Source organism: Anser brachyrhynchus, assembly GCF_964034855.1.
Source record: "Anser brachyrhynchus genome assembly, chromosome: 6".
NCBI lineage: Eukaryota > Metazoa > Chordata > Aves > Anseriformes > Anatidae > Anser > Anser brachyrhynchus.
The window spans coordinates 43,914,612-43,939,651 of NC_137700.1; the positions used below are offsets into that span (position 1 = coordinate 43,914,612).

General features: G+C 42.6%; 1 long non-coding RNA gene across 5 annotated transcripts in view; it reads left to right on the plus strand.

Moving 5' to 3' along the window:
* The window catches only part of LOC308197353, a 55,417-nt gene that overhangs the window by 5,585 nt on the left and 24,792 nt on the right, over positions 1 to 25,040 (plus strand). For 3 of the 5 annotated variants that reach the window (XR_013952848.1, XR_013952849.1, XR_013952850.1), the window contains 5 exons: positions 5,124 to 5,243; positions 7,239 to 7,307; positions 9,036 to 9,407; positions 14,550 to 14,719; positions 14,845 to 14,898. This is a non-coding gene — a long non-coding RNA (uncharacterized lncRNA). Of the gene's footprint in view, positions 1 to 5,123; positions 5,244 to 7,238; positions 7,308 to 7,793; positions 8,905 to 9,035; positions 9,408 to 14,549; positions 14,720 to 14,844; positions 14,899 to 25,040 lie in introns of those variants that run through there. The other 2 variants (XR_013952851.1, XR_013952852.1) reach the window with 2 other exon arrangements.

Sequence of the window (25,040 nt, forward strand, 5' to 3'; positions counted from 1 at the left end):
AGTTGTTTATTTCAGGTATGTTTAAAATAAAGGATGTGGTATGGGTTTCTTTTCAGACACCTTAGTTGCACAAATTAGTGGAATACTGGTAATGATCTTTGCCCGCTGTGTGTATGTTCTGAAAAGAAAAACATTTTGTGTCATCCGAAATGTCACTTGAGTGCTTTCTTAAAACACTGTAATTAATGATAGATAGTATAATTACAGAAGTGCTGAAGCAAGTCTGAATTACTTCAAACACAAGATGTGCTTCAAGGAAGTCAGGCAGGGTCACAGATTCAAGGACGTTTTTCTATTACCTTCCACATCCCCTTGACCCAACACCCCCCAGAAGTTAATAAGTTGAGGTCAATTCTTTTTTTTTTACAAGTATTCTTGCTGTACAGTGACTGTCCAGCAGTGAAACAATGGCACTCTTCTAGCCGGTGTGCTGAATAGTGCCCTGTTTAAGGAACTGGGTCGGAGAGGTGTGGGTCTGTGAGCTATCCCGCCCCGCTCCCAGACGGCTGCGTGCGGTGCTTCAGCACAACTGAGTGCCTGCAGCTGGCAAAGCACAGCCTGCCTCGCCTGGGCTGCTCAGGGCGAGCTCCCTCGGGGGATGAGGTCTCGATGGCGTAGGATTCAGCACACAACGCACGCTGAAAGCTGTGGCGTACCTTCCCTGTGGTAGATGGCTACATTAAAATTAGTGCCTGCATGCTACCGAGCTACTATCGCCTGCCTAATTGCAGGGGAGATGCACGCTGCATTGAATTTTCACTGGTCAAATTATCCATAAAATCAACACTTGCTGTAAGAGAATAGAGGTCAATGTCTGACTTCCCTTTAAAATATTGTGATGTGTAATAGAGGACTTGCTGTACTGTGTCTTCTGAAGCGACCGACTGGTGTATCTGTAGAGCCAGATACAAAAGACTGAAAGTAAACACCACAGAAAAATAAAGTTAGGCCAGTCCTAATAATTAAGATATAATTTATTTTATATAGAATTATTTTCAGGATAAAACAGATGTTGAGGATAATGGTCACACACGTTATAGTCTTTCTGTTTATCTGTCCATGATGTGAATGCAGAGATTGTAAATCACCTTTAAATGTCTGAAAGTCAAGCAAATAGCTTTCAGTCACAGGGAAACAAACCCATTCCCAGCCAACCATATGTGCGATAAAGAAAAACTTTGCATTTCAGATGAAATACACCTTGGGATGTATAGATAATCTTGGTTAACAGCTGTGAATGTCTATATATAAAACAAAGGTCACAATTTTACAGGCAATGCTCTCATTTGAATGCAAGAGTTGGCATTTGTTTTTCAGTATTATAGTGTTTGCAAACAAGTTGGGAAAGCATTTTCCCAGTGAGACTATGGTAAACATATGGGGGTTATATTACAGTGTATAAATGAAATTTCAATTTGAAGAGGGCTGTAGTGGTGAAGTCCTCAGGAAAAAATAATTTAACAAATATTGGAAGGTTTTCATTGAAGAGCAGCAGTGAGAAGCTTTGGCTCCGTAGCTAGCTGGTGCCTCTCCTGTAACGTTTGTCGCAAGTTTACAACAGCTTCTTTCTGTTCTCCCTCTCCGATGGCATGGAAACTACACGCATTTTGTCCCATTTGGTTGCACTCTGCCTTCAGCCAGGAAAGGTGCTTTCGCTGGAGTCTGACGACTCAGCCTTGCAGTTTGTCCTGAGGCCTGCCCAGGCCCCAAAGCAGGCAGTGTGTGGCTCTGGCAGGAAGGGTGGGGAACGGTTCTGTCCTGGCCTAGATATACCCATGGCAATACCTGTCAGGGGGTAAAGTCACATTTCATGCACACGTCAGCTGTGTTGGCAACTTTTCCCACCGGTGTCAGATTTATCATCATTTCTACAGCCAATTAGCTCCAATAGTCTTTTAAATTAGTGGCTAGGATCCTTCAGAAATACAAGAGTATTCCTTCCTCTCACTGTGGGGTTGCCTATTAAGGAGAGTCTTTGAAGTAATGGAGATAAATAACATGCAGGAATAGGTTGTTATTTGTTTATCTGTACTCGGACTGAGATCATTTGTATCTGGGGTATGTGTGGGACGTCTCATTAAGTGTTAGCTATGCTTGTGCAATTGCAGGGAGGGCTGCAGCATGTGCCAGCCGTGGTGAAGGCTCCTCTTTGCTTTAAAAAAAAAAAAAAAATCTGCTGAATTTTTCACCATTGTTTCTTCAGGAACAAACCTGGAAAAACTTTTAGGGACTTTTAGGAGGCTTCTAGCACTACCAGGGGCAGGAAGGCTTCCCCTGGAGTGGGGTGCAGGGCTGGGGGCTGTGCAGGAGCACAGCTGTTCGTGGGGGAGAAGGACCCAGCAGGACAGAAACTTCTCGTTGGTGCTGAATATTTTCATTGCTTTAAGGAGAGGTAAAAGGTGGTCAAGCAAAGTAATTGAGAATACCCATGGGTAAAATTTCAACCCCTATTTAGAGAAGCTATTAGGCACCTGTCAGAGCAATTAGCATGGAAAGTAATTTCCATCTAATTGCAGAATAATTGCAAATTTGCAGTAGCTTTTTTTTGTTGTTAAAACTAACATAAGTTAATATGCTTCTGATATTTCTTATGTAACCACGAAACACCTTAATCTACAATTAAAATGTATAAACATGCATTAATCTGAGTTAAGTGTCCCTTGTCATTTAATAGGAAGGTGAGCATAAAATCTAAGGTTTGTGTCTCTGAATTACAAGCCCGGACCCAGGCAGCACCTTCAGCAGAGCTCCACGCTTGTGAGCTGCCAGCATGGTGCCTGGCAGCCTGTTGCATGCCCCATTCATTATGAAACTCAGTGGGAAGGGGACTAGACCTGTTGTATCATTTTTCCTACGCTTCTCACATCTGATCTGAGTAGCTTTGATCTGCTGTGTGAGCCTGACGCAGTGATGTTGTCCACTGGCGGTTTGGGTTGGCTTGTTACTGGCAGAGGGCGAGGCTCTTGGTGCAGACATGACAGAAACCTTGCTCAAAGCTTCCACGTTCTTGAGTTCATTTGGGGTTTCTGAGGTCATATTTCAAAACTGAAATAAGGGGAGGGGGAAATGGTGGGATTTCCACAGCTGCTTTCATTACCAAGCAGCAGTGTCCCTGATAATTTCAAGCTTTATAAAAGTTTTACAATATTTTATCTCACGGTTGGGCTGAACTTGTGCAATTAAAACTGTTTTCCTCTTGAGCCCATGGCTATAAGTCTGTTAGCAGGGTTATGAGATACAACCATTACATTTAGTTATTTCTCTATGTATGCTCTGAGAGAGCCGGGACTGCTCAGCCTGGAGAAGGAGAAGCTTGGAGGGGTTTATCCCCAGCTCTCTCAGCCTCCCCTCACAGGAAAGGTGCTCCAGTCCCTTGACGATCTTGGTGGCCTTCCACTGGAGTCTTTCCAGTATGCCCAGGTCTAGGTGTCTCATGCTGACTCCTGGGAATGGAAATCTGCCCACGTATTGCTGGGCTGATAATAGGTGGGGTTCATTGCTAACTCTTTGGGGTAGGGTTTACAAAAAAAATCCAAGTCATAGCCTTGTACCGTGTCACGTGCAGGCATACACATCTTTGAAATGAAGGCAGATCAACGTTCCCATTGAAATGGAAATTATTCAGATTTCAGGGGCACATGAGAAATGCTGGTTTTCCCTTAAGGCATGTATTTGACTTGATTTAAGCAAGAGATGACCATGTTTGAAATAGCGCTATCAGTTTCAGGGCTATAACTTACAAAATGAAAGCGTTTTAGTTATTGAAGTTCTGAAAAATAAAGTAGCATTGTAGCTGGATATTTAAGTTAAGTAGGCAGATATCAATCAATTCAAATAACGTAAAAACAACAAGAATACTCTCCCATCCTCCAGAATAATCTTGCAAATCAATACAGTTTGAAGAGCTGAATTTTTATTGTTGTTAACATTATTTTTGGATTGAGCTAAAATGAAAACAATTTAACAGCACCAGAACTCTACAAGTAAAATAAGAAAACTCTTCCTGTCCTGACAGTTGTGGCAGCCTGAAAACTGGGAGATGTTAAATCAGTACATTTGTAGGATTTCCTGCTTCATTCTGCAGAGCAGTGCCTGAACTTGCATGTTATGACTATTTTTATTCATTTCATTTTTAACACACTCACTGAAGCAGCTCATGTTGTCTAAAACCTACTTTCCTCTTCCACTGCCATCCTGGCAACCATTAGGCAAGAACGAACCTTTGATGGCAGTGACTTAGTGAGCATAACAAAACTTTACTTCTCATCTTCACGGCACTAGTACAAGCTGTCAAGTCTAAGCTGCCATTTCTTCTCATTTTGGGGAAGGCACAGGTGATCTTTTACTTTCCTGTATCTTCCTCCTCCTCTTCGTGGAATGACCTGGTACTCTGGATTCTGGTTGGCTGTTACACGGGCAATGCAGAAATTACAGTTTTGCCACAAAATTGTGTGGCTGTTCTAAAGCCCATTCCCAAATGGGCTGTTGCAAGGTGTCAGAAATGCATTTTCAGGAAAAGCTTCTGTGGGGAACAGTCTTCGCTGGAAAAGGAGCGTTGGTTAGCACGCAGGTAGGCGAGAACTGCTTATGTCTTGGAGAAAACCATTGCTTGGAGTGGGTATTTTGATATTCTGCACTTCTGTTTAAGTCATTCTTTATCGGTATCTGAAGCTCTCCTGTGGTCAGTGCTTCAAATCTCAACTTCTGTCCTGTCCAAGGCTATGAGAAATGCACATACATGTCTTCATTTAGACTCTGAATAAAGCCAACAATCTCACTGGATTTTCCAATAAAGCAGAAATTTCTTTTGGCAATATATTGTTATACAGGCAGAAAAGTATTTTTTAAATTATTTTTTACATAGCTTGAAGTAATTGAATGCTTAATACTTACAATATTTCTGCATTTACTTTCTATGAGTACTTAAATATTTGAACATAAAATATGTTCTTTCCATGTGTTAATAAAATCTAAGCACCTAATAGTCACATTCATTGTAAGAGGCAATAAATCATCTTTGTGAGTTTACTTTTGCTTCCAATATAAATTCAGATTTATAAACATTTCTGTTACCTGATATATTTGCATTTTTCATTTTTTATTTTTTTAATTTTTTTTTTCAGGAGGACTATCACTATCTCCTTCTTCCCGAACATCAAGTATACATAAAAAGTGATGAAAGTAATGAGGAACCATTAAAAAATATATATATCCTGTCACTGTTTTTCCAATGGACGTCTCAGGTAACAAATTTTAGCTGGTCTTTTGGTGGGATTTTTGAGTAGAAGAAAATGGTGGATTGTTGAATAAGAAGAGATACTTGCCAGAGTCAAGCAGAGTTTGAGTACAGATGTGACTTTCTGCACTGTAGATGGATAAAGAGAAATGATGCAATTCTTCCATACAAAAATAGCAAAACATGCCTTTTATTTATACCTGCCCCACTATGTGTGCGTTTTGCTGCTTTTATTGCTTTGTTATTGACTTTGTACTACTGTTCAAGCCGTCTTGTATGTGTAGCAGTAAAACATTTTCCATTAGCGAATATTTGTATTTAACAAATTGTATTTTATGGAAGAAGAAGCTTGTATTTACCAGTTGTTTTCTTGAACCTGTGGGATTTTCCATCGTTCCATGGAGAACTACCTCTAAGCTTTTAGTTTTCAAGTAAGATCAGCCATTCTTGTTTTTCTGGGGCTCTGGAAGGATGTACATGGGAAAATCTCTGACACTTAGGAAGTATTTTCAAGGAGAGAAATACATTTATAGAACTGGAGAGAGGCAAAGAAGAGTTTTAAAATTGTGCTACTAATGCGTTGTGTGGCACTTCCATGAGTTTTTAATAGCCTTTGTGACTTTGCAAAGAAACATGAACGTAGTTTTAATAAATCTATTAGGTTGCTAAGTGAGGACGGCTCTTTAAAGCCATCATTTATTTACCAGGCCATTAATGCATCATGCACGTTATTATGTACGTTGTGGTATTCTGATTTACAGATTGTAGCACTTAATCTGAAATAATTAAACTTGATTTTCCGGTATTTCAGTTCAGTGTCTTTGACTTACAAAAAAGATGCATACACTTTCACTTTAGAGGAATTTTGTTTGCTTGAATGCTTCTGATGTCATGAGATGAGTCAGCCTGTTTCATTATATAAATTTTTCACTAAGCTATATGTCCTTTTTTTAGGAAAGGGGAGGTAAAATGGGTATATGAATACAAAATTACTTCTCTATTATAACTTCAAAAGATATTTGGACTGCTTCAAAGGATTTTTTTTTTTTGCCAAAGAGATATGTTTGTTGAAAATACCACCCCCCCCCCCCTCCAAAAAAAAAGGGGGGGGAGAGAGTAAGAAAAAATAAAAAGACTTCGTATATGTCTACAGTGAAAAAATTTATCCTCAGATGACTTAAGCAATTCCGGGCAGTGGTGATTTCAGTATAAGACTTACTCCTTATGTAAGCTTTGATTGGCAATGGTTGATGCCTCCAGGCTCTTCATCTATATAACTACATTTAAATTAAAAATAAGTCAAAACATTTTGCTGCAACGCGTCCCTTATGCTCTGTATTTAGTATTCTCCAGTTGTCACAGAGATTGCTAAGGGAAAATCTAATTTATCTATTTGCCCTTCTGGAATGTCTGTTTGAACATCCTTCACTGGAATTCTTTTAAGAGTCTCGATTTCTTCAGCAATTCTTTCATATTTCTATTTAATATTATTTAATTATTACAGTATAGCCACAGGTGCATACTGTGTCATCTGCTGGTGTTTATTTACCTAATAGAATCAAATGACGCATTGTTAATAAAAAATGCCTGCATTTCAGAAAAATAAAATAAAGGGACTCATGCAACACATTCCAATGTATGGTTAACGTTCCTCTTGATTTAATGAGGTATGAATCAAGCAAGAAGGGAATTATAAAAAAGAATAATACTTTTCATCTCAATGCTATCTCTAGTAGGTCACCGCGCTGACATGAATAAATCCTCGGAGTAACGTGTTCCTCTGTGGTGTCTGTGGGTGGCGGAGGCAGATGCTCTGTGGTTCCTGAGTAGAAAAACATGTTATTTTCAGTAAAAAAGGTGGAGTTTTTCTTTTGAAAAGCTGTTTTCAGGAAGCTTGCTAATATGTTTTCTTTTTTGCTATTAAACCGAGTTGTTTCCTACACTAAAAATCCACATATCAAAAATTATTTTTCACTTATTTTTACTCTGATTCCCGCTATAGGTTGTCCTGGATTATTTCAGGAGAGATTAAGACATCTAAAAGTGGAAACTTGATTTCCTGGCTTCTAAAGTAAGATGCTTTTCTTCAAACTAGCTGAATATGGTAAATCTATAAAATTCCGGAATTGTGAGGTGGGTCAGGGCATACATGCATGCATGTATCTACCTATAGGAGAAAGTATACCTGCGGACATCTGTCTGTGTGTGGTGAAACCCCACATTTACGCTTAGAGATTTGAAACTTCCACAAATACGGTTATTTCTAAAAAGACCCCTGTTTCACCTGGAGCTCTGCCGCCAGGCTGATCAGGCCATCCCCCTGCTCGCACCTCACGCACGCGGTGTCTCTGCCACCCTCAGATGGCAGCAACAGGCTCAGGCACTCCCTGTGACCAGAGACCTGAACTGCCGCATTTCTGAGCAGCCAGTCGGTCTGGGTCGCCGCGGACTTTCTAGAGAAAGAGCTTTCTGCCTTGTGCAGGCCATGGCGGTTTAGCTATAGGTAGGCAGCCAGTAGACGAGCTGTTCTGAGCAGGGAGGGAAGCTCTGCCCTGTCTGAGTGGGCCGTGTCCTGACTGAGGCGCCATGTTCTGACTGAGGCGCCATGTCCTGGTTGCCGCACTCCCCAGGGGCTGCCTTTGTACAGCCGTGGAAGGGACACTCCTGGCTCCACTCGCACCTCCTCAGCCTCCCTCACGAGGGCTGCTGGGGCCTGATGGCTCCCTTGGCTGCCTTGAGGGGCCTCGGTGCTAGGAACAAAGCCCTGCCTGCCTCGGTCCCCAGCTCTGCTGCAGCACGCATCTGCACCAGGGCCAATCGCCTTGGCGAGCGTTGTTTATATATGTGTGTGTATGTATATATATATATATATATATTTTTTTTCTTCCACGTTGTAATTTGGGAAGGAAAAAAAAAGTATTTTAACCACAAAGCGCCTCTTCCTTTGCTCTCATTTACCTTCCTGGGGATGCACCTGAGCATTACCTTTGAAATTTGAAACATAATCTTGATTGAGGTTTCTAATTGGTCCTTAAAACGTGTGTGTCCCAAAAGAATATTCTTGCAATGTCAGGAAGCGTCTGGGAGACAACAGGGTTGTCTGAGACTGAGCTCACCAACATGACCAAACCCATCAGTGTTTGCCTCCCGCAAGCCCTGCACACCTATTGTTTCAGGTGCTGAAGAGCTGTTTAAGAGAAAGGAGATTTGTTCCTTCCATTTCCCTTGCTGATCTCCCCTCTTATATCAAAATGACTTGATGACACATAAGAAAATGAAGTGCACTTGCTGAGCCTTTATTGAAGGAAAACCTGTATGCCGTTAAATGCTGTCGGCAGTGATAAATAGGCAGGCAGCAAGTGGCTGCGCTGCTTCCCTGTGTTTTTCTCCGAGAACCTGCAGCAGATTGCCTATAATTGCTCATTGCTCTCCATTAGTGTATCTCCCTCCTGGCAACTCTTTAATAGTTTACATCTCTTGGGGCTGAAAATTACTATTTTAATTAAAACAATTTGTTTCAAATGGGGCTCCCAAATCCCCACACGATGTTTTAGGAGCCTTGGGCAAAGAACAGAAAAGGGAGAGGAGCAATTGTTTTTAGGGCTAAGAGTAAAGCTGAATGTAGGAGTTTGGGATTCTCAATCAATTTCTGAGGCCCAACCTCACAGGTGAAGAAACGAACCCTCCAATGCTGAGGTCCAGTAGGACTGAAACTTTGTTTTCCAACTATTTTTTAATTGGCCAGGGGAGGAAAAAACTTGAGTTTCAGTTTAGCCTTGTTTTCTTTGTTCTTATGCAGGCTGTGAGAAGCAATGATTTTCTGGAGAAGAAAAAGAAAGTGCCAAGAAAAGGAGCTTTGGGCGCTTAAATGCTACAACAACGCACTTTGGAAGCGTGAGGGAGCAGCCAGAGCCATGCAAGTGCTGTTTGCTCTTCCTGCACGTACCGAGCTGGAGGCTCCCAGTCCCTGTGCCACTTCTCAGTTCCTGAGGGTTTCGCGTCTGCTGCCAGCTGTGCCCAGGGCTCCTGCTGTGTGCTGGAGCAAGTCCTTCATCAGGCATCGAGGGGAAGGACTTGGGAAGTTTCCATATCTGGGGCTGAGCCCCGATGCCTGCTGTGCTGGATTCACCATACACCAGCAGCACAACGATCATCCACTTCATTCCAAGCAGTATGTAATTTTTATATGTGTATATATATAATAGAATTTTATTAATATATTTTTACATTTTTTCTTTAATTATACCCATATGTAACTTGTATATGTGTATAAAATATACAAATACGTGGGCATGTGATGTTACTGTTCTGCATCAGCCCAGTGCTGAGAGCACTTGCCGTGCAAACAGGAGAGGTGGGCACAGTCTTGTCCTCAGGCTGTGGCTCTCAGCCTCCTGCCCCACCTTGAGGGGAGCACCCTGGCATCCAGACCCCTGTGTCCTATGCTAACTTGGTATGGAGCCAGGCTCCCATCTTCTCTCTCTGTAGTCTCATAAATATTACATTTCTTCTTCAGTGTTGGCTCAGCTTTATTTTATTGTCCCTCTTCTGTGCAACTGCTCTCGCCATTAGTCTGTTATATTACGGAGGAGGAGAGGCAGCTCCCCAGCAGAGGCGAGCCCGGCTGCTAGGATGCAGGGCTGTGATTTAAGCACCACTTTGCAGAGAGTGGTTTTGGACTCTCAAACTGCATCACGCAGTTATTTAATTCATGTCTGCCGATGTTGCTTGTTTCTCAGCTCTCCCGTACTCGCTCCCACACCAGTGGCAGCGCCTCCATGGGAGCTGGGGGCTGTGGGCAAGGGTCTGGTACAGCGCCCAGCTGCTCGGGACATCTGTGGTGGGGGCTGGCACCCAAAGCAGCCCAGGAAAGTCAGATGGGGCAACAGCTATCAACTCAGAGGGGGCTTGGCTTGAAATGTCTTGTTAACTGTTAGCTAAAAACTTCTTGATAACTGTGCCTGCCCAGACACTGAGCCTGGCAGGATCAGAGCTGCCCCTACCTTTCCTGGCTCTGGCTGAGATGTTAATGCACAAGGTCTCTCTGTGCTGTACCCCATGGAAAAATTTAAACAACAACAACAACTCTCAAAGGCTAGGATTGCCAAGGGCTCGAGATGAGAAATATGACACCATGCAGAACATGTGAGAAAGTCTCAGTTTGGGGCAAAAAAAAAGTATCCATGCTGTGCATGATGCAGCGGTCATGGTGAGCAGCCAAATATAATCAGAGACACCCAAAGGAGCCCAGCTGCTGCTGCACTGCCCGGCTCGGTGCGGTGGGAGTGCATGGTGAATGGCCTCTCGCCCAGCCTTGCTCGCTTTCAGGCTTCTGAAGAAAATTAAGCTGCTAGGGCAAGGAAATTTATTTTGCCTTCTGCAAAATTGATAGCACTTATTACTGTCCCAGTCCTGACATTATTTTAACTCCAGTTTGGCTGCTTTGTCTACTTTCTTCCTGTTTTGTATGCTTCCCAGCTTGCTTACCTTGCCTTTCCTTCTTTTCACCATTGCTTTCTGCATTTATGGCCAGGCAGTTATTTCTGGCTTCTTATCTTAAAAGGCGAAGAAACTGGTGCATTCTTTTAAAAATCTGCCATATTATTAGGAATGCCTGGCTTTATTTTAGCTTTGTAACGAGCCTTATATGAATATTATTTATGCTGCTTATGCTGTTGGTCCCTACTGCTGTCAAATCTGTGAGGTCTGAATAATTTCTGGTACATGCTTAAATCATCTTTGTTTGTTTGTGTAGGTCTGCCTGTATGCCTAGGGTCCAAAAAGACTTCACTTTCAAGTGTTTTGATAGTGTAAGACCTAATTAGTCGCTCCGTAAGCGTCTGTGAACGTTCAGCCCTCTCCCATCATTATGCAGTGCCATTTTTATCTTTCTGCCACAGATCCTGTCCCAGTAGGTAGTGTCAGGCCTGCCAGGTTATTATGAAATTGCTGACCATCTGTTATCTGTGGGTTTTTGGTCTCTGCCAAGTAGTGCCCTGAAGGGAAGAGACTGGTTTCTTCATTAAAACACATTTCAGCTTTCTTGAGCCGTCCCAAAATTAGTCTCAGCTTTTGTTGCTGCAATATAGCTGCTGTAGAGGTTGTATATACCCATCTTCAAATAACTCAAACTTTGTCTTTAAGGAGGACTAGAAAAAAATCTTTGTTGGAAATGCAGATTCCCTTGCAGGCTGAAGGAACAGTATTTTTTCCCTCACTGTTTGCAGGCAGCCTTCTTCCTTCCCTCAGGGGAGCCAGGCTGGCGGCGGTGGCATGTCTCAGAGCTGATGTCTGGACGTGAAAAAGCTTCTCCGGTACATTTCTGGTATCTTGTTGCACTGCTGCAGGTTCGATATTCAGTGCTGATGCCTGGCCTGGTGCTCTTTGCACACCCAGACCTGGTGTTGATTTGTGCCTGATGTCGCGGGGGTGCCTTTTGCAGGCTGGCTGGGTGCAGGGGCAGCTCTGGCTGCGTTTCTCCACCCTTCCTCCTCATGCCCTTGTGATGTTCGCGTTGCAGAAATAGAGAAATACCGAGGGATTGCCAAATAATCCTACAGGATCCGAGCAGCCCGCAGAGATTGCTGAGGTTTAAAGTGTACACGGCAGTCTGATTGCCCTGAAAGCTGTTCCCCAGGAGCAGGTCCAGCACCTGCCTGGCCCGTGAGTCCGTTCCCAGCCCAGGTCGCACGCTGCGCCGTGCTGCTGCTCGTGGGGGCTCAGCGCTCGGGCCCCTCTCTGCTGCCCAGGCCTGGGCCAGCTGCAGTCAGTGCCAGCGTCCGAGCGCAGCACGAGCCCCGCGGCCAGCGGCAGCAATGCCCCCGCTCCGTCTGCTCCCTAGAAACAGCTCTGCTGCTTGATGAGGGGTAAACCGCACGAGTGGTGGGATTTTTGTTGTTGTTGTTGTTGTTCAACAAGAAAAACAGTGTACACACTTTGGTGCAAAGAATAACATGTACTATGATTCCCAGTGCCTAATTACAGATGACAGGCCAGGTAGTTGTTGTTACCCGTGCTGTTAGATGTTTTTCCTGATACATGATGCTGCCACTTTCCTGCAGCTTTGAACACGTTTCTCTTTCGTTACACCGGGAGATGTAGTTTGTTATCAGTATTTGTAGTGCTGGGAAGCGTATTTACCAAGAAAAAACAAATGCAAAGCATTTGCCTTTTTTTGTTGTTAGCTTTTTTACAAGCATGTATGTGTGCGTATATATATATACATATATATATTCGTAAAACCTACTCATAGTTGTTTTAAATAGCAGTCTTGGTTTCATAGCATGTTGTCTATTAGAATTTTTTTTAGATTGTAATATATGGGTTTTGGAGGCAGCATGGAAAAAAAACTTGAAAAAGGATTCGTTCGGCTGGACGTATAATGATTGTGCCGTGATTGGTGTTATTTTTAGGAAGAAGATGCAATGAATTCATTTGATAATTTGAACCCCTACACAGAAGTAATTTTATGCGTTACAGATATAGCACATGCTTATCACAGCATGCACAAACTACCGAGATGTTAAAGTCTAGTTAACTAAACTGTGCTGTGTGAGGTTGTGCATGTGTATTCTTGTCAATATGGCACTGAAGAAAAAATTGAGCCTTCAGTCTAAGTCCTGAATTTCTTTATGGCGTCCGTTGAACCAAAAGAAAGGAAGACTATTTTTAAAACACACAAATATCTTGCAACACACTTTAACTAAACTCTTACACTTTCCTACTTGGGACAATCTTCTTTTATCTAGTGGCAGGGTGTAATCGTTAAAACCTCTGTATCTGTGAAAACATATTTATGAAGTACAAGTAATTATTTGATTGACCAAAAATTCTGGAGTATTTGCTAATCAGGTTGAAATGAATGTTAATGAGTGCACTGAGCCTAGTAAATGTGAGAAAAAATTAAAAATGAGGAGAACACAAGAAACTAAATACCCGTTGTTCCTTTAGGATGTGTTAATTGTTCTTAAACTCTTGAGTGCTGATAAATATTCAGATGCAATGGCATGTCTAACTAAGAGGAGAAACCATAGCATTTAGAAAACCTGACCTGCAAGGTACAACAACACATGGAAATACTTCCTATAACCTCGTATATTACCTTCTAAAAATGAGGGGCCTTTGGGCAGTACCCTTTGGAATGACATTGAGCTTGAGGAAGCATCCAGGCTTTCAGATGACCCTGGTTTAGTGAATGGCCATATTGGAGTCAATGTTTTGCTTTGGAGCCGAATGTCTCTGTGTAAGGTAACGCAGGAACCTAGAGGATGGTGAATGCTTTCAGATATGATTAATGTAATTAATGTTAAGGGACTAATAAATCTTAGTTTAAACTAAGCTTTAAAAGTAAAGGATAAGAATTTCATTATAAGAAAAATTAAGGAATACACATTGTTTTTTTTTTTTTTTCTGCTCCTAGTATAATTCAGTGCCAGAAGTGAGGTTTTTTTTTTATTTTTATTTTTAAATATTTGGAGCCTACTATTATCTTAGATATACAAATGGAAGGAACTATTATATTAAAGTTATAAAAGCTTAAAATACTGTTTCCGTGATTGTCATATTAACTTCAAGCTCAAATGTAGCTATCTCAATAAGCCTACAATAAAATGAATAATTATTTCATGTCCTGCATAGCGTAGTACTTGCCTAGTGTACATAATGTTATCAGTTGCTGACACTGCTGTGAAAATATATATGAGAAAAACAAATCAAGCTTTCCATGCAGCAATAAATGTTTTGTATTTTTCAGTGTTATTATGAAAGGCATACTTTGAAGCTCAAAATTTTGTTTCTGTTCAGAAAGCTGCTTTCTTTTGAGTTTATACAAGCAAGTAATCCTGTAAAAATTAATGGGATTAATTAAAATACACGTGTTTGGGACGTATCTATGACCATAACAGAGATTTACTTTTTCATACCTTGTTGCATAAATTTTCTTGAATTTCCTGCAAGATTTTTAAGGTATTTTATGACTTTGTTTATAAAAGGAAACTAGGGATTTCTAACCCAATTACTTTAAGGAAATAGTTGAATGAGCATATTCCAACATTTTGCAAAACATTTCTATTTCTTAGGTAATTATATTTCTCAACAAATATATTATAAGGAAGAATTTACATCTTTAGTGTTTCTAATTCAAAACAGATAATTTTATTCTGTAGTTTTTACTAATCTTTCGCTATATTCAGTTGAACGATGTGACTAAGACCCAAGGAAGAGCAGGCACTTCAGCTGTTGACGTCAGCATATCTGAGTGCAGCAAGAAAAAGCCGTTCCCTGTTAATGGCACCTTCGTTCTGGTTTTTACCAGCCTGCCTGCCTGCCAAACATCCTTGCTCTGCTCTGATGGCAGCCTCTGTGATAGTTCCTGGGAAGCTGGTGCTCGCACGTGTGCCAGGGACTGGCTGGTGACTGCAAACAGAATTCCCGTCTGGACCAACCCCCTGAAGAGCTGGGTCTGCTGCAGCTCCAGCTGCACAGGTACAATTTAAGCTAAGTGTGCTGTCTGGTTTTCCAAAAGCTGAAAAATGTCACTGTTGGTTACCTGGAAGTAATCAGAAATTTTAGTCAAATTTTGAAAGGTTTTGATTTGCTTTTCTTTTTAGTGGCTACATCAAAGTCCAGGGAAGGAAGGCTGCCCTTGTGGTTGGTGGCTAATGGTAAGTTTGCAAATAACTGACGCACACAGACATAGTTAAGACTGGAATAAGTACCCATCAGAGACTACTAAATAAGAAAGAAAGAGTGTTAGGCAGTTGCTGGTGTCTACAAGGATGTTTTAGAGATATACAAGTACAAAGTACGTGCTTTCCCTGTTCATACAGCTCTCTGCAGGCGTCCATTGCTGACCTCGGTCCCAGACAATAGAAATCTGAGTTTTAATTCGGGAAAGAGACGTTCAGTGTAAGGGGATTTGAAACCGTTCCTCCGCCCTCAGGGAAACATCCCAACCATTGCATGTGTTCGGCCGGGGCAGACAGCCCTACTGTTCATGATTCACCTGATGCAGAGCACTTGAGTGCCAAGCACAACGCAATCACCCGGTGGCTGGGACAGATCTCGTGTGTTGGGGGGGGGGCACCCGGTTCTCTTCTCATGGGTGGGGAAGTAGTCCATGGAAACTGGAGCACTGAGAAAACGAGAGCAACTTCCTTCCAAATGTGTTACAGAATCATGGTGAGAGCCCTTCTTCTGGGGGTGGGCAGAGAGAGGACTCAGAGTTCAATACAGGCTACCTGTGTGTTGGCTGAAAATCCTCGTGGCCAGGCTGCTGGGCGAAGGAGAAGCAGCACGTCCTCACCCGATGCTTCATTGTAATGAGAAAAACAGCTAAAAACATTTTGGGTCATTGTAAACAATTTTCTTTTCCAGTTTGGCTACTGAACTGAAAAATCAATTATTCCTACAGCCCTGCTGGAGATCTTGGGTTCAGTCCTCAATTCGTCTGCCAAGGTTGCAGCGAAAAACATTTGTAAGGCTGTAATAGTAAATCAGATGCCTTTGTCTTCTATATGCTGCACTCATAGGCTTTGGACCTAATTGCGCTGTTTTGCTGGCCCTTGCTGTGATAAAATATCCACAGATAATGAGATTTGAATTCTGGGAACTGGATGCTGGATGAGGGAACCAGTGGAAGAGAACATGAATTTTGCAGATTCCATGTGTTGACATTATTTATATAAGACATCAGCTGAAGACATGTAAGGTCAAGCATGCTGAAGTATATATATATATTTTTACATGGGATATGATTCAAAACAGCTATCATAAATAGGTATGAACTGTTCTGATTGATGCTTCTGAGCAGATATTCTCTTGAGGCAGTTTTGTGAGGGCTTTCTCATACCTTTCTGAGGTCATAGAGAGAAAATGAGGTGGGATGAAATACCAGTCTGCTGTATTATGATAAATACCAGGAATGTTTGGAATGCTTACAGGACTACATAAGCTCTTGGAGAGCCTCTGAAAACTGCAGAAGCTATTGGAGAAGGCATTTGTTACTCTTGTTTTTTTTTTCTTTTCTTTTCTTTTTTCCCTGTGGTATTTATTTGTATTCAAGTCGTGGAACCGGCAGATTCTGAACATTTAAGCAGTTGCACAGATATTCTTGCAGTATCCAGGAGCAGCCCTGAAGTAACCTGGCTCGTTCCCAAACTGCAGCTGGACTTTTCTTTGTTTAGAAGAAACAAAACAGCAGTGGTGAAATGCTGCATAAAGAAGAAAAAGAAGTTCAAATGTTAATGCCCAGTTAAACACTAAAAACAAACAAAAAAAAAACAAAAAAAAGAAAACCACAAGACAAACAAACAAAAAAAGAGCTGCAACTTTTCTGTTTTACTCTTTAGGACTTCACATGAGTTACCACAGGTTTGTGGGGAGGATGGTGCCCTTTGCTTTTTCCACGATTCTCATTACAGAGGCATTATGGTGGCACCCTGGTTTATTAACTTCTTGAGGCTAGCAAGTTAGATACGTGTAACTCCTGGAGCTGACTGGGATATACATTTACTTTAACTGAAACTTTTGTTCTGAAAATACGGATGGAAGTTTCACGGTCTTTTCCCAAAGGGGCCTTGGTTCAGGCTGGAGCACAGCTCTGGGAAGTGTTCTCAGGACTGGCGCTGGCAACTCCTGGTTTTTGTTTGTGGGAAGGAGAAAGTATTTCTGCTACACATGTACCTTTACTGTTGGGTCCCTCTAGTACCCTTACTACCCATGCTATTAGGTTTTTACTTGTCAGCCCAGCAGGGACTGCTGGAAAGTGCACAGTTCATTGGAAGGAGAACTCATGAGCCCAAATAACCGTGAATGTTTCTTTTCTTTGTGTATATTAGACCATAAACTAAGTACTATACCAATCCTTCTGAGCGGAGAATATTTTCCCTGCTAAATACATATCTTTGGGATACATATTGGTTTAGCTATTTTTAAATTAAAAAGTCCTTATGATGGCTAGTCATGTAGTCTGCCATGGGGTTTTTACCGTATAATGTCATTTAATGTCAGTCACTTCACAGAGATGCTTTTGCTAAAGGCGTGCTTCGGGCTGCTGAGCTCACAGGCTTGTGCTTTGCCTGATCTGTCAGTTCTGAGCAGACGTTCCCTACAATCAGGTTAACTAGTTGTAGCAGAACTGATGAAGCCAAATCAAATGAGCAGACGTTTACATTTCTGGGATAATACTAACCACATCTGGAGTGATACGAGTAAGAAATGTATATAGAGGAAGAAAATTCAAAGAGCAATGTTTCTACAGTAGTATCAATATTCCCTGGCGTGGCTGTACTTGAGGGGGAAAAAAAAAGTCATTTACTTCATTTGCAGTTACATCTGCATTCTTATTAAGTGTTATACAATAAAATGCATTGATCAGACAACTTACAGTTGAGAAAAAAAAAAAAAGGTATAATGACTGAATTGCCTTAATTAAATACTTGTACTGGTCTGCTGGGCAGAGGCTACCTGACGCCCTGAGTGAATCTGCCGTGGTTCAGATAGACTTCCTGGTTGCCCGTAGCATGAATTTTGGGAAATAAAATACAGAAAAGGGAGAAAAGAAAAAAAGTCCATCAACTTTCCCATGAAAAACAGCCCCTTTTGCAAAATAAACAATCTCCTGTCATGCCAGCAGAAGATAAAAGGAGTGAGGTGTAGGGTAAATTAGCGACTTGTCAAGGAAGGCTTTTGCATGGAGATGACATGATTGGACTTGAGGCAACACAAACCCAGCAATTGATGTACACGTGCTCCAGCAAATCGCTATTTTTTTTTCTCGCTGTACCAAGGATGAGTGAAGGTAAGATGAAAGGGGATGCCTGTCTGACCGAAAACTTCTTATTAGCTCGGTAAATGCTTATTAATTTAAGATCACGCCTGGTGCCACGCCGCCAGTGACAACGAAATCCTCCCTGCGCACACCGGCTGCTTCCCCGCAGGCCCGCCACGAGGCACTGGGATCCGCCGCTCGGGCAGGAGCTTTGTCCCAGCTTTACGTGCTTCGCTGCTGCTGCGGGGGCTCAGCACCTCTCTGAGCACAGCCCTGCTGGTGGCCGTGAAGCCCTGGTCCCTCTGCCCCTACTCCTGGAGGCACCTGGGCTCTGTAGCCCTCCGTTGAGCTCCTCGTAGATCGTTTTGTTTCCCAGCTAAAGCACCCTAGCCTGTGTGGTCCAGCTTAACACATGTCGGTGTAATATCTGGAGCGCCTTTGTTGTTACCGTGTTCCGTCCTATTTAACCATTCCTACTTAGTTTTTCTCCAAACCTCCCTTGATGAATGACTTCAGGAAAAATTCTGGTGGCCCCGGTGGAGGTTGTGGCCTTCCCCAGCCTTCTCCATGTTCCCTTTGACGGCTGCAGGTCTGTGAGGGAGATTTTTCCCTCTCCGAACGTCAGCGAGGTCATTCTTATGCAGGTGTTCACTCCTCCTGTTTTTCACCGTACTCTCCACTAATCCTAGTCAATAGGACACTGAGGGTTATCCGGATACCCTTTAAATTAATTGGAGAGTGATCACAAATGAATAATTATTTGAACTTTCTTTTCTGTCCAGAGAGAGCAAGTTAGTACTTCATATACATATTCATATGTAGTGTGAGGCCTTGTGAAGCAAACAGGAGAGATGTCAGGGCAGCATCTCGGTAATCTCTGCTGCCTGGGGAATGGCTCGCTCTGGGCATCGTCAGCTTTGAACGGGTCCCTTTGAACCAGAAAGGAATTGCAGTTTGTTCCCCTCCTCTGGGTTACAGGACTTTTGCCCAAGGAATTTAAGGAATTTTGTGGCTCTCACTCTGTAAAATACATTTATAATCTGTATCATACAACATGGCAAGATCTTAACTCCTGCGTGTTTGTAGGTGTGCTGCTGATATTCAAATTACTCAATGGGATTTCAGAAATCATTCCAGAAAAATTCACCTGCTCTCTTATATAACTCATTTATTCTAGGGGTCACCACAGCAATGAAAGGAGAAAGTGCCATCGATAGCCCAACTAGATTTAGAAAAGAACCCTACAAGATCATCTGCCCTTGATATTTGCTCTTGTCTCTCCCTCCCCATTCTTCTATAGAAATTGATCCCAGGTGCTCAGAGTATTTAGGCGTAAAACAGATTTTCTGCATTCCTGAGCCTTCCTGAGAGGGACTGCAGCATTGTTTTTCGAACTTCCTGTTATGTTTTTGGTAATTTTTACTGGGGAACTGGGCTGTGCGTGAAGCCAGGTCTGGAGCCCCCACTGTGGGAATTTGATTTTCCAAGTGAAAACCTGGGAGGTTTCTCCAGGGACCGGGAGCAGGGGAGGGGAAGCACGTTTGTGCAGAGTGGCTTTACCTCTGTAACGAGGAGGAGGTTCCCTTCAGAATCTGAGTGGTAAAATGTGCGTTTGTGCTTTCCCCTCGCTGCTGTCATTCCCCTGCAGTCCCATCTTCAGGACCAGTCTCTCTAAGACGAGGAAGGAGCAAATGCTAATACTTTTGCTTGGGTAGGAAATGCATTTCCAGGGCATGGAATTGGGAATCTAATAGGAAGACTGAGGAACGTGGGAAGCTTAACGTGACTGCGGTCTGAGCCTTGGGGCACGATGGATGGGGCACACTGTGGGTGTCCCTGCGCCTGCTGCTGTGTGGTGCTGCGCGTCCTGCGCTGCGTCCTGCAGCTGGCCTTGTTGCAGGAGGAGGAAAGACAAAGCTAAAAGTGGCAGGCGGGCGATAATGATGCTTCCCACAGCTAAAATAATATTAGGAAACAATCAAAAAACAACTCCCAAACAAACAGAGAAGTGCTTTCGCCTAAAAAGTACCTCTGAACAAAATACTTCGTAAATGACTTGAAAATTAAAGCTGTCCCACCTCCCACGTACATGGGGATTAGTTTCCTTTACAAACAATTAAAAGCTACACACCAGCTGTGTTTCGGTTGTGCACTGTGCTCTGTACAATTTTCTCTTTGCGTCTTTTCTTTAAGTTTGCTAAGGTCTCCTTTGATTCCATTTTTTTGTCTCCTACTCTTCTGTTAATGAGTGGTGTGGCTTGTAAGTGGCAGCCGCTCGCTGACAGTGACACTTTTTTAGCTTATTTCTGATTTAAGTCCGTTCAGTCACCGTTTTCCTGAAGTTTTGAGCAGTTTCCGAACTGATGTTCAAAATCAGTTCCTGAAACATTAACTTCAGTACTCTGGAGAGCCGTGTAAATGGGACACAGAGAGCAGATTTTGGCCAAGGGAGGAACCTTTCTTTCCCCCTCTTTGGGTGGCATCGAGCTGCGCGGGCCAGCAGAGCATCACCTCGCTGGAAGCCGGGGCAGAACAGCCCCACTGTGCTGCTCGGCATGCTCGTATAGGGCGATAGGAAACATACACTTTGCTTTTTCTTCAGTAGCATTTTGGCATACAAATGTGTTCTGAAAAATCATCTCCTAGCTGTCAGAACTGTGGTGAAGTGGGTCAGTCAAAATCTGCATGGACAGTTATAACAGTAATTTTCCCATTCAAGAGACAGGCTTCCAGTGTTTGCAGTGTCAAATAACCTCAGTGACACTCCTAATTTTTCTGATTGGGATATATTTAAGATAGTTCAGTTACTGAAAAGGAACACACTAAGCCTCGTCAAATTCAAGAGAGCACATCATATATTTTGCTTGCTCCTCAGAGTGGCAAGAGGAAAAAAAACCAAATACTACAGTAATTTTTTGTTTCTTTTTCAAAATGATAGACATTTGAAGCTGGCATAGCCACTAACACGTTTTTGTGTTTTTCCATCTGCATGTGAAATCCATCTGTTTGCAGAAATTGTTTTTACACAGTTCGTAATCCCATTGATTCTCAGATATTAGAGATTGTGTCTATAATGGCATAGGAAACCATTTTTATTAAGAATCAGGAACTGAATTAGATAATTAGATTTATTGATGGGAAATTAAATTTAACAGCGGAGAATTGCCTTAAGTTAGCGTAACAAGATTTTCATTATTCTAAATGTAAAAAGTTTCTGCTTTAGTAGATGCTTGCCAGCTAGTGGGACACGAGCTGGCGTGCTTGCCTGGAAAACGTGATTCTTTGAGCATATCACTACAGTTCATCCCAGCCGACTAGCTTTTTCTTGATTAATCAAATATTTTCTATTTTAACAGCCTTTCATATACTCTTTTTATACTTTTCATATGCTCATATACTTTTGTTGTAAAACAAAACCGGACAACAGAGATGTTTTGTGTATACAACTCCCTTCTATCTGAGGCAGGACTGATGCATCATTTATGTTGTGTCTATGATGTGTTTCGTGGTCGTAATATATATATATATTTGAGCTGTGTATCTCTTAGCCAAATTCACGTGAATTTTCTAGGTGAAAGCCACCTTGCTGCCTTGACTTGCTAGCTGAAACGAATTTCAACTTTTTAAAAATCAAAGTTACGTATAACAGGCCAAATGCGAGCAGTACATATGTGAGAAGGTATGCTATAATTAATTAACATTTTAATCTGAGACTTTATAGGACAAAAGGATCGATGCTAATACCTGCAGGAGAAAAGGGAAACAATCCCTGCTGACTACATGGGACCAGCGTGCTCTGACGTCCCGTGCTGCAGCTTGCAGTTGGCATAAGTACAAAGGAACAAGCAGAAATGTGGTTTGCTGGGACAGATGTCAGGAGAGGGTGGCCAGCTTCCTATCCAGGCACTGCTGCAGGAAAAAAAGTGTGATTCCTATGCCCCAGCTCTTGTGGGAAGCAAAAATGTACCAGATGGCAACCCAGGAAAGATGCACGACCCGTGCTGTCAGGATAAAAATCAGAAGGGCCTTCTTAAAATCAATTTGTGCTTTTGCAGACAGCCACTGTGAGAAGCACTGCGTAGCCATTGCATGATTACAGTTGCTTAAAATCCCTGCAGGCCAGGGAGCTGCGTGCTGCAGGAGGGCAGCCCAGCGGGCACCCGCGGCCCCTGCTCCTGCTGACACGCGGGGCTGGCCAGGCATGGCTAGGATGTGCGTCGCTGGAGCACGTGTGTCGTTCGGGGCTCATTGTACAGCATTTGACATCTGAGGTGTGCTAAAGAAAAGAACGAAGGTTGCTTCCTCAAGTTCTCCAGCAGATGCAGGGAACGGCTCTTGTCAGGCTCAGGGATCTTTTCGGGTCCCAGGTGGAGCAGTCGTGGTCTGTGGGCAGGAGCTGAGCGTGTACAGGACGTCAGCCTGGGATGTGCTGTTTCAGCTGGCGGCTGGAGATGAGGCTGTGGAAAGCCCCAGAGCTGTGGCTCCGATCGTGAGGGATTACTGGTGAGACAAAGCCCTGTTCTAGCAGGGGACGCGCATGCTGCCCGAAGAGATGAGCGCTGCTGCTGCTCGTGCGTGGCTTGACACCACATCAGGCGCTGGTGCTGCTTCTCTGCCAGTGGCAGCGCCCAAGCAAGCCCAGATACAAGCATATTTTAAATATTGGCTCCAAACGCTGTGAAAATACATCCCAACAGCTGCAGCCAGTCCTACATCTAGCTCCCGAGGATCCTCCGCCAAACACGGTGAGGTTGTGCTCGTACCAAGTCAGCAGATGAACGTTTATGACTGTATCAGATCGGCTTCCCTTGAGAGAGGAGGGAGGTGTCGGTCTGAGATGTTGCTGGCGTTCCTGGGAATTTGGCATCTAAACACGGTACTATTTAGTGAACTTAGTTATGTGTTGCCTTTCCACACATCTATGCTGTTACGCCAGTGAAACATGCAATAGGTCATTCTGTGCATGTGAAGCTTCATTAATCACACAAGAAAAAATAGTTCTTCTACTCAAGTGCTCAACACGCAGAAAGCAGTGTTCCTCACCAGGGTACTCCATAGGAGAGCAAATTGCCCGAGAAGTTTTGTACAGTTTCACACGAGAAAGCAAGTGTTCGCATTCAGTTGTGCATGGTGCTGGCACTCCGCTGAACTTCGGATGCCTCCCACCTTGTGTGTCTGTCCAGCAGCATCTCTGTCTGGCTCTAGAGAGCCTCCGAAAATGGCAAGGAGCACGGAAATGCCTTAGTGTGGTGTGGTGGTGGCTTTCCCCTGTGCGATGGAGCTCAGGCCACACCTGCACGTGAGGTGTGTCTCCGTAATTCTCCTGTCAGTATTCAAAGTTTCTGAGCAAATGTGATGGGCCTGACATGAAGTGTTTGTACATTTGTGTCTTCTGACTACCCCCCCCAAGCCAATCTGCTCGGGCTCCTCATAATGTCTAACTTTGTGCCATGCTCCAGCAACTGTTTTACTGCGCTGCAGTAAGCCACGACAGACACAAAGCCTTTCTGCTTGCAGAGCTGGTTCACGTGCAGACCCTGCTCAAACCGTCCCACCAGCGATCAACGGGTGGAAACTCCCTCCAGGGCAAACCCCACAAAGGAAGACAAAATACCGAAGACTGCAAAGCATGGTAAGCACAGCGCATGCCAGGAAACACTCAGCAGGGCAGCATCACCTAGGAAGAAGGAACCGTGTATCCTCTATAAAAATCTTCTATTTTTCCATTCCTGTAAATTTTCACATAAATTATATTTTTTTTTCTCTTCTAAAGTAACGGTGAACTGTTACACTTACGGTAGTTCACTAATTCCCCAAATGACTTATGACTTGACTTGTCCTTTCATTTTTCCTCTTCATACTTAAAGCTACTTCACATTGGGTACATCTTCCATTCGCATGCTAACAATACTCTATTGAAATCCATAACAATCTCCTTGTTATCTCACTGCCAGCCTTATTCTTTTTTGCACTTTTTGTTTCTTCGAATTAAAATATTTCTGCAAAAATACAGCTATTCAGATATACCGCACTCATTCATAAAATCTTCAAATCTGCCATTGTGATAACTTTTCAATTGTGTTGTCTTTATTGAGTTACTTTCTTAGCTGTTATTTCAGATTTCACTATTTTAATATTTCAGTGCCTGTTTCTACATAACTTCTTGATTGTTCACTGGTCTTTTAAGTCATAACTCAATTATGTTTTTCTGTATCCTCTCAAACTTCTGAATTGTTGGGCACCCTTGCTTGGCTTTTCTCATATTCTCTTTAAGACTTTATGATTGATTCTGGCAAGAATCTCTCCCTCTCTCTTATTTTTCCTGGAAGTTCCTTCTATTATCTCTATAAAAACTCCCATGTCAGTTCAATTGAACAAACTGTATTTGTAGCCATGAAAATGCAGCCAGCCAGTTTATGATAAAAGATTTTTTTTTTTGTAAAGCATGGCATTAACTTTCCATTCTCATGCATTTGGAATTTTTTTTGTATTTTTTTCCAGTTTATGTTGGCACCGTTATTCTGTTTGAAGACACATGAATTTTAGGAGAGTAATTTCAAACTGAGTGCTTCCTGTATGAGATGGGACATTGTCAGGAAGATGTGACTTCATAAGAGATGCTGATGCTCCCTCCCTTCAGCCACCCTCCATGAAGAGGTCCTCTTGTGACCAAGATATCTTTTCTGTAGTGATCCACACCTTACAACTTTTGCACCAGTACATAGAACTGGGAACCTTTTTCTGAAGTTCTTGTACCTCAAACGTGTAGAATATTGCTGATTTCTGCACAGATTTGTTTAGGTCCAGCAAGACCACTGAACTGCATGTTTGCTAACTTACCAACTGTCTTCAATTCACCATTTGAGGAAATTTATGATAAGAATAGTGGTAGAAAATAGTATAATAATATAAGCAAGCAAATACTTCCACTTTTTTATTTTTATTTTTATAATAACAGAATATCTCAAAGGATTTTATGGAGCAGTCATCATCATCATCTCTTCCACTTACCTGGTAGGGAGAATGGAAGTGCAG